Source organism: Podarcis erhardii, assembly GCF_964252035.2.
Source record: "Podarcis erhardii genome assembly, chromosome: 7".
Classification (NCBI taxonomy): Eukaryota; Metazoa; Chordata; class Lepidosauria; order Squamata; family Lacertidae; genus Podarcis; species Podarcis erhardii.
The window spans coordinates 82001468-82018819 of NC_138511.1; the positions used below are offsets into that span (position 1 = coordinate 82001468).

The window sequence follows — 17352 nt, forward strand, 5'->3', positions numbered from 1 at the left end:
CTTAATTTTCGGTGTTGGCAATTATTCTTAAAATTCTGGATTTGGTGAAAGAAACTGAATAATATTTTGCATATTTTCATATTAATTCTTCATATAAAGTGATTGAAAATATATTACCAGTAGTTTAAACTTTGCTAGGTTTTAACATTTTGTATCTAATCTATGCTAATTCCTTTACATATAACATCAAGTGAAAATTAATCAATGAGTATTAAATATAAAGTTCTCAATTTTATACCTATGTTCATTTATCCACAGCAATCCGCTTTTAATTACTGCAGTTTGATATGCTTTTTCTTTTTTCACTGTATGCAAAAACTTTACTTGGATTTACATATAACTATAATATCTGGAGTGACAAATGTAATCTTATAAATTTCGTTTTCTTTACAGATCAATTCTCAGAAGTTAACACCAGTGGGTTTTTCAATTTTTTGCTTTGCATATAATATTGTTTACCTTGAATAGATTTTACATGAAATGTTTTTGCATATTGAACATAAAATCCTTTATTTAAAATAAAATATTCCTAAATGTACCCACTAATTTTGTTTTCCAGTGAGTAATATTCACCTTGTGCTGATTGTATGAATGTCATTTGATATTGTTCTGCTTGCAAATGAAATAATTAAATATTTTGTTGTGTGCCTATATAAATATATATATATATATATATAATCATAATAATCTATATATTGTACTATAATAAAATGCACAGATTATTCAGTTTTGCCACATGATTATTTACATTCAAATTCTAAGTACCATGCAGGAACTTGTATAATCTAAGTAAATGTAATTTCAGCTGTGGGTCAACAATTACATAAAGCATTTAATATTAGCTGCATTTTTCATTGATTTCAAGGTAATACTATGGATCATAAATATGCATTTTAAAAGACTGTTTTGCATATTTAAATAAAATCTTATTTAGAGTGTATGACTATCTTGCTATTCAAAAGCGGTCATAAAAACATAACTTTCTCTTTTTAAAATTGTCGCACTACTACTTCTTAATATGCATTTCATGGAAACCTCTTAATTATTTTAGCATATATGACTTTTAACTTCAAAAATGTCAGATTTAAATTAATTAACAGGTTAGTTATGTAAGGCTTTGTACATGGTACTTCCACTATAGAATATTATTCCATAAAATGCTTTTAACTCCAACATCTACTTAAAACAGTTTTTAAAACCAAATTTTACATTTAATCCTTAACATCTGTTCTATATATTGCTTTCATTGTTTTTACTCTACCTTCTTTTATAATAACTTCTTATATGTATCTTTTGCACTTGCTAGTCAGGATACAATAATTTGAAATCCTGAGTATAACATTCTACAAGAACACCTAATCCCCTTCAGCAGTGCTCCTGTCCAGATTATATTACCTTTGATTCCCCCAGAATACTAATTACATATTTCAAATCTCCAAAGTGGGCAGCATGTTTTCCCTGCGTGACCAAATGTTAAATTCTGAATTAGGATTATCTATACAAGTCCTTCAGTTTCTATAAAAGGTTACGTTCTTTATCACCAGGTCTTTTTCATGGCCCCTTTGTGAAAGACTACACAGAATTCTTTCCTCTCCATTTCTGTCTAGAAGGCAGGTCTATGCAGACGTGAGCAACGGGGAAAGAAAACTTTTGCATAGTTGCATAGAGCATTAAAACTCTTCCTAATTTTGTATTTAGTGATAGTGTGAAGGTGCAAAATAAGGAGAGGGTGGAAGGAAGGTGTTTACAGACCACACACACACACACACGCTGAATACAATACACCCCAGGATCCTAAGCATGCCCAAATAGAACCTCGCCATTAGCCTCTCCTACTCTCCGAAGTCCTGCCGTTTTTCCATTCCTATTTTCCTTCCCATTTTAAACCGGGGGGGGGGGGCCTCATCCTGCTCCAGGACTCAAGAGAGCTTTCCCCTCTCACCCAACCCCTAAAGCTTTTTCACCCTAACCCTGTCCTAAATCTTATAATCCCGCCCCCCACCCGTCTTAAAGTTCAGAAGCACCTTTCTCATGCCCCCGACTTTGATGCCCTCCTTCCCTACACCTCATTTCCAGATCGTAAATAACCCTCACCTTTCTGTATTGCCCCTTCCTTCATTTCTCCCCCGCCCCCCACCCTCCCCTGTCCCTGCCCCAGCTGAAAACACTCTGGGCATTTTTCTTTCTCCCTCTTCCAAAGACCCACCGCCCCCCCCCCACTCAGTCCCTCAGTTTAACAAATTTGGAAACGACCCCCCCCCTCTAAAATTCGGAAGCTCCTCTTGTTTCTTCCCTCCCATCTGCTCCCCCCTCCAATCAGGGCTCCCTTTCACGCGCGCCCCATCTCCATCCCCATCTGCTGTTGCTGCCCTGAGCATCTTTCATCCTGGTGCTGATGCTGCTGCATCTTTCTCGTTGCCCGGGCAACCGTAGCCGGGGAATGGGGAGGGGAGGGGGGAAATGATGGAGAGAATCCGGCGCGCGCCCTGGCTCGCGCTCTGACTGCTGCTGCCGCCGCCGCCGCCGCCGCTTCTGCTATTGCTGCTGCTTCCCCCTCAGCCCCTGTGTATCTGGGCTGCACCCATGCGCGCATGGAGGAGTCAGCTTGCGCCCACCGATGGAAGCAGAGGTAGGTGCAGTCTCTATGCAATCCCCCCCACCCCGCCTCCTCCTCCCTGTCTCCTTCCCTCTCTCTCCCATTTAAAAATCTTTAAAACTTTGCATATTAATATCTGCGCTTTGCATAAATCTCACCCGCTCTTTATTGATTGCAAAATGCTTAATGCAGCAGCTGGTCTATTGCACACACACACACGCACACACACACACAAGGCAGTCTATTCCTTTCTCTCTCTTCGTCTCTCAACACAGCAGCTGCAATTGTTCCTTCCAAGAGCTTTCTTTTTTTCCTCTCCCTGGCATATTATTTTTGCTGGTGTCTGTGGCTCAGCCTTTAAGGAAACGAACAAAAAAAAATTGCAAAGAGGGAAAAATAATAACGGAGAGATGCATATATAAAAATGCATTTTATTTTTATTTTTTTACAAAAACAAATAAAATGCAAAAATGATACAGGCGTGTTTTTAAAGGGCATTTTTATTCATTGCAAAGGGGAGGCGTTTTTTGCAATGGCAAAAAATGATATTTGCTGGCCGTTCTTTCCTTTTGCAAATGGCTTTGTGCACTGAGCGAATGTTTAAAAAAAAATATCTATATAGGTTTTTTTTGCATGGATGAAAATAAAATCAGAAGACAGAGAAAACGCTGTAGAGGATTTTCTGTAAATGACTCTTTGCTTTTCGGTGGCGGTGGCTCGGCTTTTGATGCTCTGGCGATGGAAGAAAGAAGGGAGGGGAAAAAAGGAGGAATAGACTGAAGGAACCTGAGGAGATGGGGGGTTGTGGCTCCGGCGTTTACGGTTTTGCAAAGCGGGCATATATTGTTAGGAAATGTGTTGCAATATTTGGATTCCTAACCCCCCCCTCCGCCCGCCCCCGAAAAGGGGGGGGTTGTGCTGTGCATTAGCGGCGATTGCTTTCATACACTAAAGGGGGTGTTCTGTGTTTATTGGGGTATAAGTGAGTATATTAGACCCCTCTCTATTATAAACTCAAGTTGCATAATGCGGGGGGGGGGGTGCGAACCGAAGATGGAATGGCTGGATTGTCCAAAGAACCGGTGTTGAGGGTGGGGTGGGGGGGAAGAAAGTGAAGGTTGTGGGGGGGGGGGAGAACGTGCAATGGCCGAAGCGAGGAGGGGGAGGCAGATACATACAACAAGAACTGGACTCTTCTTTTGTCCATGGACGGGGTGGGGGTGGAGAAGAGGGAGGAAAGGAAGAATGTTATTAATAATTATTAGCAGCCCATGGCAGCTATTGTGTGGAGGGAGAGATATTGCTAGGATCTGGAGGAGGTGGGAGCGTGTGGGGGGGGCGCAGGGGAGACCTGGGGTAGTGGCTGGATGGGTGAAGAGGTCAGATTCTGTGTTTTTTTCGGGGTGGGGGAGTGTATGAGAAGGGGACCTATATGAGGGGAAGGTGAGAGGAGGTGGATATGGGGGGGGGGGCAGGGTGTGTGGCTGAGGCAGGGAGGAGAGTTGGGTAAGAAAGAAAGGAGACCGCTGGATAGAAGAGACGGGAGCTCCTGGTGAAGGAAGGGGGTTCAGTGGTCTGGATTCAGTGGGGCAGAGAGAGAAAGGTGGAAAGATACATCCAAAAGAATGGAGATGGACCAAAATTTCAAAAGTGAGTGTGTGGGTTGTGAGGGAGAGAGAGAGCAGGGAACACATCTCCTAAGAATAGGGTTAAGAATAATGGATCTAGGGGTGTGGCTGTTACCTTCAGCCGTCCTGAACCCCTAAATCCAGAACCACCTACCCCCCAAATTCATGTTTGGTGCGATAGCTCTCCCCCAGGCCAAGTTGGAACACTATCCCAGTTTTCCAAAACGGATGCTATTTCTGTTTCTTGAGTTATTAGAGAGTGAGCGAATTGAGGGATGCCTTCTGGTCTGCTGTCCCAGAGCCTGGCATATCCTTGGCGAGTCTCTCTCTCTCTCTCTCTTCATTGACATTCCCTAACTTGTCCATAGTTACTTGGAGTTCAGAAATGACTAACTGGGCTTTGCTTATGGGGTGAGGTGGGGTGAGATGGGCTGGGCACTTACAGGACATTGCCATGGGGAAATGGGGAACAGTGGTTATATGCTGTAAAGACCCCCTTAGTCCTGACAGGTGGGCACTGGTGTAAGTGAAGCTAGCAACATACTAGGCTGCTTGCCACTGATCTCCCCCCTGTGCTTTGTCAGTGGGTTCATTTAAGACACCAATTTTTTACCTCTTGGCTGCTTAAAGCACCAACAGCACTGTTGCATTTTTCTTTAAGCAGTTGCAAGTCTACCTGTAAGCAGTGCTGGTAGATATTTCACAGGTCTTACTTTTCTGACAGGGAGAAGTGGAAATTACTCTGGAGTAGGTTCTGCAAAAACCTAATAAATGCAGAAGCCGCAAAGAGTTTTGTAACAGTCCTTTCCCCTGCCAGTTGCATTGTTGGGTGACACAACAGCTTTTATTTCTTCTTAAATATCCCCATTCAGGCCTCTGCAATTTGAGGTGTGTGTGTGTGTGTGTGTGTGTCTTACGTCCCTGCAAGTGTACAAATTGCCCCCGTGGGTGTGCATAATCCATCTATTTGTCATCTATGGGAGTTTACATTTTCCTATATAGATTGCATCCCTTTCTGTTCCTTGTGTGTCTGAATTGGCATGTCAGTTGTGGGGCTGGTAAGTTTCCATAAAAAAGACCGCACAGTTTTGCTTCAGATTATTTATGGAGAAACACCTGTATTTTCCTAGATTAATCCTCACAAAACAGACTGGAACTGCCACCACATGTATAAAGATTAAGTCAAACTCTGGAAAGAACTCTAACCTTCTATCATTCTTTCATTACCCTAATCTTGTGCACTCAAGTTCAAACGCTTGCGCTCCATGTTAATTAATCGGGGGAAACTAACACCTCCTTGTTCGCTAATGTGGATTAGAATCTTTTACTTCATCCATAAACATGGATTGAAAGGGTGAACACCCCCCTCCCAGCCTTTTATCACTCGGGTTGTGAGTACAGTGTGATTAAAGCTCACTATGGGGTAATTAATCTGCATTAAGTGATAATGGGTGTGTGCCCTGTGTGTGTACGAAAGGGTTGTTGAAGTGTGTCAAGCGGCAGCAGCGATACATTGTCGTGCCCTCTTGTTTTGTGCGTGGCCTTGTGGTGTGTGCGTCTGTTGATATAATGGAGCAGGTCCTTCTTGGAACAAGTCCTTTAGTCACCAGACACTTCCCAAATCTCTTTGCTATTACTGCCTTTTCCTTGGATTCTGCAAAGGGTGTGGGGTGCAAATCACAGGAAGAGCTCCTTTTGCCTAAACTGCAGAGAATGCCGCATCCTCCCCTTCAGGTCTGGTCCTGTCAAAAGGTTGGGCTTGCCCCCTGACATTTTGCTGCGGGAGGGAGAACAGCAAATGTCCTTCACCCTCCCTTCTCAACCCAAGGTGCATAGTTAATTGGCTCCTAACTGGAATATTTCACAAGAGCCCCCACTTCCTATAAAACAGAATAATAAAAAATAAAATGATTCACAATTTGCTGCCTTTTCCTGGCATCTGAAACCTGCCTCAGGTGGCTGCTTCATTCTACCTCATGATAGGGCCGGCCATGGTCTCCCCCCACATATGTTTACTAGGCCTCGTTTTCATAGACCTATCACTGAAACACTGTATTTCAAAATTACATCCCAATAATCTGGGTTGATTTTTTTTAAATCTGGAAGAGTTGCAGCTCCTTGCGGGTGGTAACCCCGACTGGGTTTGAGGAGGGAGCTATGAGCTAGAATTTGCGTTTCTGTGTCGGATTTCTCTCATGAGGAGCCATAGTGACTGAGGGGATTGGAGGGCCCCTGACTTGGTGAGAGCTGGGCCTAGTGGCAAAGGCAAAACGGTTAAAGCTTGAAGCCATGTACACAAGATCGCTCCTTTACTCTGCATGATTGTTGATCCGCAATGATTGCGGAATCTCCCCTGGAGTTTTTGCAATCACTAATCTGGATTAGAACCCACGAGTATAAATTGAAAGAGGACGCCATCCCCGTGTGTGCAATACAATGTGCTGACGAGTATCGGCAGGCAGTAACGCTGAATATATATATTTGGAGACGTCCCCTATAGAAGTGTGGTGTTGAATCAGTGTCCTTTTATTTTATTTTATGGCACCCACATCTGCTGTGTGTTGTCTGTGTGTCTGACTCCCGTGATTTAATTGTATTGCTTTATGTATTTAGTACAGCCTTGTCTTTCTCCTGCCCACCCCCAGTGTCCGCTAGACGCTACGCATAGGGTCAGAGGAGCCCGGTATGAGAAGCGCCGCACTGTTCTGTTGTTGTGTGTTGCTCTGTGGGTCGGTGCGGTGGCTTGTGTGTGTGTCTGCCTTCCTTTTTCTGTTGGGTGTGCATCTGCTGTTGTCAAGTGAGACCTCATTTCTCTGCAGTGACCTTTTTTTTATTGCTGCCTGGCATGTGTATGTGCATTTGTATGTGCGGGTGCCTTGGTAACCCTTTCAGCGCTGCAGTGCCTCTGCCCCTTGTCTTCCTCTACAGCTCACCCTACTGGTTAGGTCCAGTGCGGAAGCCCTTCCAGGGCCTGGCCTGCGATTTCCTCAAGCGACCTGCTTACCGGTCCCTTGGCAACAGGGTGTCCTTCGCTGCCCCATTTCCCTACATTTCCAGTCCCAATACACACTGCTCTCTGAGCTTTTCGGTGCCTGCCCTTGTCTGTCTGGAACTGTGTGGCAGCCTGACAAGATGTTGACACCCTTATAATGTCCTCGTTCTCCCCTGTCCTGAGCACTAGGACTTTTCGGTATATATGTATATATTTTGCCACATCCCTCCATCCATCCTTATATATGATCCATATATTCTTTGAAACCTCTGCATGATTTTGCCAGTTCCGTGTTTTGTGCGCCATACCTTTTATTCTTGCTCTTTTGCTGTTTTTTCCTCACCTTCCCTTTTAATTTCCTCTACTTTCCCTTCTAATTGTCATTGCATTATTTCCCCCCCTTCCCACTCCCCTTTCTATCACCCATTTCTCTCCTTTTATGTTTCCTTTGGCTATACCTCCTTCCCAACCTCTCTGACAAAACCCCTCCAAATTCCGTTCCTATTATACCATCGGACTTGGTCCCCTTTGTCCAAACTATATTTCACCCTTAGGCCGTGCTGGAAGTCGTATTTCTGCTGGGAACGGAAGGTGCCTCTTTTCGACCTGGCTTTCCTAAAATCCAGAATGTGAGATGCAGTGCCACAGAGAGAGCCTTTAAAAATAAATAAGTAGTTTTCTTTTATTTAATACGAACCCAGACTCTTAATTTAGGTATAGTGGGGTGCTTTACTCCCAATTGTGAGAGATGACGCGTTAGTGGAAAAAGCGATCCCTAGTTCTCCACTGCTACATAAGAGCAGCCATTTCCTGGTCAAGAAACTGACCGCCAGCTCCATCTCACCCGACAAAGAGTCCAGGTCATTTATTCCATGAATGTCACCTGGGGAGGAGGGGAAGGGAGAGAGAGAGAAAGCAGTCATACCCTTCAGCCATCAAACACTCCATTCCCCCACCCTCGCACCACTTTGGTGTCAGTTTCAGTGGGAATTAGATGCTTCCCACCCCCCCAAACACACCTTTACCATATTTTTCTCTGGGGTGGTGGTGGCCAGAAGGCCAGGGATGTGGTTGGTGTTAGGACGTATCGGGGAGGCAGAAAGGGAAAATGTATCTGAAATCAGGGGTCTGTTTGCTTTATCACAAGCAAAGCAGCCTCACATTCTAGTCCTGGAAGAATAGAGGGATCCGGGAAAGGAAGAAATCATAGAAAGAGGTGCATAAAAGGATTCGTTCTTTCGTTCACCTTGGCTCTCCTGAACAGCTGGAATTTTAAAAAGAAAGAGTAAAAATTACAGACAGATAGAAATATAAGAGGGGAGCAATAGAAAGGCAGCCACACATCTTAAAGCGAAGAGCAGGCCCCAATAACAATTAGTAAAAACCCATCGTCGTTCTTGTTCCTGGTGTACAATTTATCTGTTGTGCAGTCTGTGTAATTGTGTGACCAAGAGATTCATTTACAAATCGATGCATGTTAAATGGGAGGTAGTCAATTTAATTACCACTCTTTCGAAAACTTGATTTCCCCATTAGATAATTTATTTTTAAATCTGCATCTTCCAGATGTAAATATAACGATCTTTTTGCAAATCAATAAGGGTAGTTATAAATGACTGTTGTTGAAAAGTTTTAAAAATGTAGCTAGAAAAAGATGGATATGCTTGTAAATATATAGATCCAGTTAATCCATAAACAGCAGATTGATTTGTAAATGGAAGTATCAAGATACATCCAGCCTGTATCTTTAAAACAGAACCTTTTGGAATTGTAGGTATAGCAGTTATTCTCATATATATATATATATATATATATATATATATATATATATATATTACAATTGAAGATCTGTATGCAAAGTCTCTCACTTTGCTTTTCCATATCAGTACAGTACAGTATTATGCAAATATATACACCTGTCCTAAATAGCAGGTGCCTTGCTCGAGATCAACACATCTGTAAAAAACAAGATCAGTGCTCCAATAATGAAAACAAAACGAGTTAACTCTACATATAATTCCACATTTGAAAGTGTCTTTTGTTTTGAGCGTCTGTAATGGATCTATCAATAACAGGATCAGTCAGTAAATACATTCATCCGTATCAATAATATCCGGTATCTATCTCCAGAATACAGTTCAATAAATATAAAGGGATCGATTTACAAACCTATAAATAATATACATCACTACATTGCGTCCTTCATTTTCCATTACACCAAGAGCACTTCAAAGCACTTATGCAGTGTAAAAGGACTATTGTGAAACAGCCGATCGGGCCCGCTGCCTGCAGTTTTTAAAAAGAGCCTTAACAGGAATGAAGTGGTAGGCCATAAATAATAACTCTGTTTCTAAATATGTTTGCATAGATTTGCATCCACATTTTCAGATGCAAACAAATTGCATAATTAAGAAGCATTTGCTGTCCCCTGCCAAATTGTGGTGCAATATTAATAACTGTGTCTCTCTTTCCTTTTACTTTCTCTTATTTTGGCTTTCTTGTCTGTGTCTGTCTATCTGCTTATCTATTGTCATTTGTCACAGCCAAATTAAGTCCAACCCATAATCAGTTATCCCAGTTCCAAATCATACTTTAAGGTATCATAGATACAGAATAATGGGGGCGGGGGGGGAGATTATTCTATTGGATCAGCTAATATATATATATATATATATATATATATATATATATATATATTAACTTGTATGTGTTTTTAAATGCATAGCTACAATAGATCCAATTTTTTTAAAAAAGGCGTAAATATATAGAAAAGCCGTATGTCATACAGTTTTTAAAAGAGAACCCTTTAGGTGCCTTGACGTGTAATGATTATTCCTTTCTACAGAGTTCACTGCAATTAAAGATTTATATGTGCCTCTTTTATTTTCTATCTTTTATTGGCATGATTCTGATTTATTTGGGAATCTGGGCACCTGCTAAATACCAGATGTGTAAGGAAATCGAGGGCAAACATCATATAGCTATTCAGAAAATTACACTGAAAAATGGCTTCATCATTTAACAAAATTATTATTTTAATCTTCCCTAAAAAAACACCACAATTCTTCTAATCTGAACATTGTATGACGGGATTAATATGTAAATTACTTCACAGATATGAATTGTTAGTTCGAGAGGGAATGTTCTTCTGAAGATTTTGGAGGTGGGTCTAGTGTTACTGGTATGTGGCTGAGAAAAGGGGGTACAGGATTGGTGCAAATGGAAAACAGGATGGGAGGTGGAGAGGACGAGATGAATGAGTGCAAAAACTCAGCAGCCTGGTTTAGAGGAAGGGTGACTGTGGTGAAATTTAGATGCGTGGAGATCTTGTTAGACTTTTGACATGTTTTAAGTAAATTCAGAGGGTCCATACCTTTTGGACATTGCATTTGTCTGGATGTGTGAAGAGGCAGATATCACCCCCGCTGTCCCAATAATCCCCCCCCCCCCCGGTCTACCCCTTAGCCTGCTACTTTAGAGAGAATGGAGTCATTCGGCTCCTCATGCTAGGCTGGCAACCAGTATGTTAAATTTCCCCACAGCTGTGAAGACAGCCACTGCCACCTCACCGCGCAGGAAGGAAACAGCCTCCATGTTCTGAACAATGATGAACATTAATGGAACCCAGCGCAGGAAGCAGACGGGATTGTTGTATGCTATGTTGAGAAAAATAATTGTGCCGCCACGGCGTGAGTTCTATTCGACAGTGGCCCTACGCTGAAAACTACGGTGAATTCGGGTCTGTAAAACACTTTCCCTCTCGCCCTTTTTGTCGACAATTTAGGCTTCGGGAAGCATATTGGACCAGAAGTGAGACAGTTTTTTACAACCCCGAAGCCTAACAGCTATACAATTGACACCTTGCTTTCAACGAAGGCAAATTCTTACCCCTTCCTAGACTGCAGTTTGCACGTAACGTATGGTGGTTGTGCGAAGCCTCCTCTGTGGGCCCGGCCACATCTGGGCAGAACGTTGTGCAAAACACTTTCGGAAGGTTTGTGATGACATGCCCCATTCATATTCCAACCACAGCCCTGGCTAAACATAAAAATGGGTCATGCATTTTGATCCAGTGACTTGGCTGTGTTCCTGACGACCTTGTTGACAAGTTGGAATAAAAGTACCTTAGAAGACCCATTTTAAACTTAGCCACATAAAGCAAGCTCGCTAAATCGGGGGCATCGCCAGTTTAGTTGCATTGTAGTTAATAGGACCAGCTTGCTTTAAATCTAAGTACTTCAAATTAATTAGTTTTGTGGATCAGTCTAAGAAACATGTTTTGCTTCATTCGGTGGCCTTTGAGTGTATATCTAGCTAGATCAGTAGTCTTTGTACAGAGTTGGGATTAAATGTTACCTTCCAGATTTGATCATGTAGATCATTGGGTGAGTAGCAGTGAATTATAGCCCAGTGTAAAATCTAATCTACATGCTGCCCCCCCAACTCCCTGTTTTAAATATGGAGTAAAAACCCTCGCTCCAGATTGACGCCAGTACATCTGTAGGTTTTGAAACCGAAACAATTTCCTTCTGCCTCTGAAATAGTAAGTTAAATGCTGATAGGTATTTTATTCTGCATAGTGTAGAAAAAAAATGCCTAGGATGCAGTCTTGGGATATTGCAACATGTTTTTATTTGTTATGAAGTGAAATAATCCCACCTTTTACCCTTGTTGAATTTTGTGTGTTGCAAAATATTTTATGTTTGTTTCCACCACCCCCACAAAATAATTGCAAATCATAAATTTCATGTTTGTGTACCTTTTATTTTTTAAAAAAGTAACTGGCTATTTTGTTTCGGGATTTGCCTCTCCCCCACTTTCTGCCTCTAAATTTCTTTTTTCTTCTTATCTTTTCAAAAGAACAAACAGCAAAAAATAAGCTAGAACTGATTGCAATCTTGCACCTGATATTTCTAACATTTAAAGCAGAAATAATTCCTTTTGAACGAAGGCTTGTATTCTGAATGATTTGTGAGAAGAAGCAGGTTTGTGTTGCTTTTTGGTTTCCTCTGATTCTTACGGGGTGTGTCTGTGTGGTTGAAAACAGTATCCTTGCATGCTTGTACAAACCATTGTATTCCGTGGTAATTAACCCAGCCATCACAGTTTTGCTGTGTGCTTGCAGTCACTGCGGTGAAATGGAATTCTACTTTGCCCATAACTATACAGTGTGAGAGGATAAAAAAAAAATCTTATTTCCCCACTTTTTAATCATCCTTGATTGTTTTGTTTTTTTAATTTTTACTGGGATTTAGTGTTGAGTGGGTTTGAGGGTGCACTAATTTCAGAGGAGATCTTTCTAATTAAAGTTCATAATAATAACGTTGATCATTTGATGCTTTCCTAAAGGGCTTCAGGGTGTGCGAGTAACTTCCATTTGTTCTCTTCTCCTCAGACAAAACTGTAAACGGGTGGCGTCTGTGCTGGCCGGGTGTGTGTGTGTGTACCATGGGCAAATACACAGCATTATCTGCTGGTACACTTTAGTCTCATTTGGTGCTTGGAGTCAAGTCTCCGAAATTGTAATTCCCACCTTTCCCTGTGCCTCTTTAGGAGTGCGTATTGGGGATGGTAAACCTGTGCTGGAGACTTTGAATGTGCAACCAGGGGTGGTAGTTATTCCAAGTTAGCTAATTTGCAGTAAAGGGGTGTGCTCCTTTGTACAGGCACAACAGGGCCACCACAATCTGGGGTTGCTCCCCTGTTTGCCCCTTATTTTAAGGGGCACTACTTACGTTAAACGATTGTTCCTTATTCTGGAACATTACTGCTTCTTTGGTCTTAATGGGTGTCCTTTATTTCTGAAAACTACCACTCTAGAAGAGCAAAGGCAAAGCAGAGAAGAATGTGAACGAGGCAGCGTTCAAGGAAAAAGTAAAGAAAAAAACCCCCAACCCTAAATGGATTTGCAGATTAAGATCGCAGCAATTGGAATGTGACTGGGGCAGGAAGGAAATTGGTTATTGGCAGAGGAATATAGACAATAGTAAGGAGTACAATAGGGAAAAGGGGTCGCAGCGGCAACCTAGTGTTTACAAGAAGGCCAGAGCCTCTGGTAGATGGGGATATTTAAGTCTATGGAAAAGTATCAGTGATTCTGTACATTGTAGACAAGGGTCTTCTGCTCGTATTTTCACTATAGCCTTTCTGTTGTGGGTGTATATTTTGATTTGGGGTGGTGGTCAGAAAGTAGATTGAAATCTGTCAGTAGATCTCTGGATCATTTGCAGTAGATTGGAAACAGTTTCGGACTTCTAATTGCTCAACACACATACACACACACACACACACACACACACACACACACACACACGTTAGGCTGTTAGTATATCCCTGACCTGTAATAACTCTGATGCAGTATATGGCTTGTGGGGTGCAGTAGTAGGCAATTGTCTGTCTTCCTGACCACCATTTTGCATCTGGCACCATCTCCCTTAGCCACCATTTTGCCCCACTGGGTTCCAGCTGGTGGGCCACATGGGGGCTAGTAAAAAAACCAAAACCAATAGACCCCACAAGTCCAAAGTCTTTCCACACCTGCATTCTTTTGAAATACCGGTACCTTGCAGATCAGAAACATGAGGGCTGTTCCTTTATTGCAAGTCAATGGCTATACTTAAGGTAGCCACTTTTAAAAATCCTTAATAGAGGCTATTTTTTAATGGCTCCTATGCAGAAGTTCTATAGGGGCAGGCCCTCTCTGCTTTTTAGGTCAGAAAAAAGCACGTCTCTTGAATTGCTCTTGTATAGCTGTTAGGTAAGGTTGCCAAGTCGTGAGGGATTTGAAAATATACTAGAAGCCTGCAAAGAGTGAAATGTAGGGAGGCTGTGGAATTAAACGAACCTTAATGAAGGTATCGCAACACAAGAGTAAACTTAGTGTTCCTGGGTTGCTGCAGGCAGAGGAAGGAGTGTGGTAACCTCACCTGAAAAGTGTGCGATAAGGTGCCTGTTTTGGGGTAGAGAAGGAAGAAACAGCACTTTCATAGTTTTCGTAAGTGCCTGTTGGGTCATGCTTGGCTGAAAAACTGGCAGCTCTTTTAAGTCCTTTTTTCCTCTCTCCACGCGCAGGGTGTCAGACAACCTTTTACACCACCACAATCACTTGAACATACGGCTCATATATGAAAATAGGCACACCCTCTAGGAAAATTGGGACGTCCTGATTGCCACAACCAGTGACCATGAACACACCATCACCACACTATCATTTCACATTGGGAATAGAAACACTGTAGTTTTTTTGGTATTTTGTTGCTCCTTGATTGTACTGTATTTCAGTTTCAACTATATTGTATATTTGGTGCTTGCGTTGTGTTTTTTTATATATTATTGCACACTGCCTGGAGTGGTTTGCGTAACAAGCAGTATTTAAATAAATAAAGAGGAGAGTCCCTGTGCTTTACCCAGGCGATTAGTTGATGTATGTGTTGCCAGAGCTGCAGAGCAAAGGATGCAACACTACGTAATTTCACTCAGTGTGTTTAAAGTGGAGTCCCACCCCTCGCCAAGAGTGTATTGGGTTTGCGCTTCAGGTGCGAAGATGTATGTGGCTGGCCCTGAATGTATAATCGCCTTCTTGAAGGTCTATATAAAGGGAGTGGCTCCGATAGGCAGGTCTCAAATATGGTTTGTTGGCCGGTGAGTTATGTTTTAAGCATGTCAGCTAAGTCAGCTGAAGCCCACCCACTTCTTTGTGAAGGGGCTGGCGAAACAAAACACAGTGTTTAAACACCTTGCCACATGCAGAGATTGATTAATGCATGTAATTGACACCTCTTGGCTATTGTATTTATAAAAAAACCACGCTGTACATTCACCTGCCACGTTGTGTCTCAAGGGACTTGCCCAAGGTCACTCAAGAAGCTTGTAGCAGAGAAAAGGAACTAACCTAGACATTTGCCTCTCAGACCAGGGCTCATTGCTCCTGTATTATCTGTCTGTCACCGTCAGGGATAGGGAAGAAATTCAGTTCCCATTCTAATGGGAACCTATCTAATTCGCCCTTCCCGAAACAATACGGGAATAGCTATGTCCTCAAAATTTGTATTCTCTGAATTTTGCAACGCAGTTCTCTAAAACAAAACAATGTGTGAAAAAACATACATATTATGGAAAAGTGTGCGTGAAAATGAATTTATTGGTGAAAACAACTCACAAAAGTGCATTATATCGTGCAAAATTGATTACAAAAAATTGTATATTGGGATGAATGCACACAAAAATGCTGATGCATTTTTGTGATGGTTTTATTTTACTTTTTTACTTTTTGAAAATGCAGATTGTTATGGAAATGTGGCAAACTTAAAATGGAAAAATGAGAAACTGAGAAACCTAATACCTGATACAACAAAGTTTTCATTTATCGTCTTCACCGAATGCTAAAGCTGTTATAGATGTACAAAATGAATTTAAAGTGTAAATGTAGGGTTGCCATATTTCAGGCAGTGAGAGTCAGGACAGAAAAGTTGTTGAGCTTTTCTTTGGCAAGATAAAAACAAACAAACACCGAAAACGTTTTTGAGCCATACGTCTGGATTTCCCCTTTTTGTTGTTGTCCAAAATAAGATTTGTATCGGTATTGGAATTTACTTATTTATTAGAAATTCATAGTGTCCTCCATCCAGAGAGTGCAGAATGCACAACAACCCTAAGAGGTAGGTTAGTCTGAGAGACATTGACTAGCTCAGGGTCATCCACTGAGTTTTGTGGCTGAGTGAAGATCTAAACCCAGGTCTTAACAGTGCTGTTTTGCAAGGGTGCTGTATAGGATATACAGTGGTACATACACTTCAGGTTACATACGCTTCAGGTTACAGACTCTGCTAACCCAGAAATAGTACCTCGGGTTAAGAACTTTGCTTCAGGATGAGAACAGAAATCGTGCTCCGGCAGTGCGGCGGCAGCGGGAGGCCCCATTACCTAAAGTGGTGCTTCAGGTTAAGAACAGTTTCAGGTTAAGAATGGACCTCCGGAACGAATTAAGTTCTTAACCCGAGGTACCACTGTAATCTCATAACATAGAACAATGGTCTAGAGTCCTTCAGGATCCCTTTGTACATCAACTCATCTGCGGAGGAATCACTACAGAGGTTCCACAAAACACCACAGGATTCTGGGTCATGTTCTGCAGTGTGCTCACACAGGCCGGTACTCTTTGGACCTCACTACTGTGTCACCTGAACTGAGGGAATGACAAAGAACTGGGGTCTCTAATATGGTGTCTGTGGGCAGAAGTGGAGCTAGCTGCTCCGGCACCTGGGGGGTAGGGCTAGCTGCCCGCAGGGGCAGGGCTAGCTGCTGTAGGAGTGGGGCTGCAAGTGTCCCAGGGGGCGGGACAGCGATGTCACCCCCCCTCAGGGATGACACCTGGGGCGGACCGCACCCATCACACCCCCTTCCTACACCAGTGTCCATGGGCACCAAAGCACCTTCAGAAAATCCACTTGGCACCCAGCAAAGCCCACAGCCCCCCTTTTTAACTTGAGGGGGTTTTTTTGCGCTTTGGTACTAGTTTTGCTTGTTTTCATTAGTTCCCCCCTCTGTGAAATAGGTCCTTTGTGGTGATCCCTGGCTAAGGCTTGCATCTGTGCTGTACATTTAAAGAGGAAAAAGCAGCTTGCCAACTCTACCAGTGCTTCCCCTGCTACTACATTTAAAGCAGTATTATGCCACTTTCGACAGTAATGGCTTCCCTTAAAGAATCCTGGGAACTGTAGTTTCTTATGGGTGTTGAGAGAGTTATTGGGAGACACCTGTTCCCCTCACAGAGGTACAGTTCCCAGAGTTCCTTGAGAAGAAGGATTGATTGTTAAACCACTCTGAGAATTGCAGCTCTTCGAGGGAGTAGGGGGTCTCCTAAAAAACTAGCACCCTTTGCAGTTCCCAGAATTCTTTGAGGAAAGCCGTGACTGTTTAAAGTGGCATAATACTGCTTTAAATGTAGTAGCAGGGGAAGCACTGGTAGTGTTGGCAAGCTGCTTTTTCCAGAAACTATTTTCTGCCACTACCAATCTCTTTACCAATCTCTTCACCAACGAACCCATCAGAAGCTTCTGATGAACTCAGTGCTGCCCAGAACACATTTTGAAAATAAAGTTGGCAGTGTAGCCAGGAGATCATTAAGTATCTAAGGG

At 42.4% G+C, this 17352-nt stretch overlaps 1 protein-coding gene across 1 annotated transcript in view; it reads left to right on the top strand.

Moving 5' to 3' along the window:
* Window positions 1-2280: 2280 nt before the first annotated feature.
* POU2F2 (POU class 2 homeobox 2) overlaps window positions 2281-17352 on the top strand; it is a 105515-nt gene continuing 90443 nt past the window's right edge. Inside the window, exon 1 of the mRNA XM_081868980.1 lies at window positions 2281-2629. The gene's annotated coding sequence lies outside the window, so the exon portion shown is untranslated. The remainder of the gene's footprint in view (window positions 2630-17352) is intronic.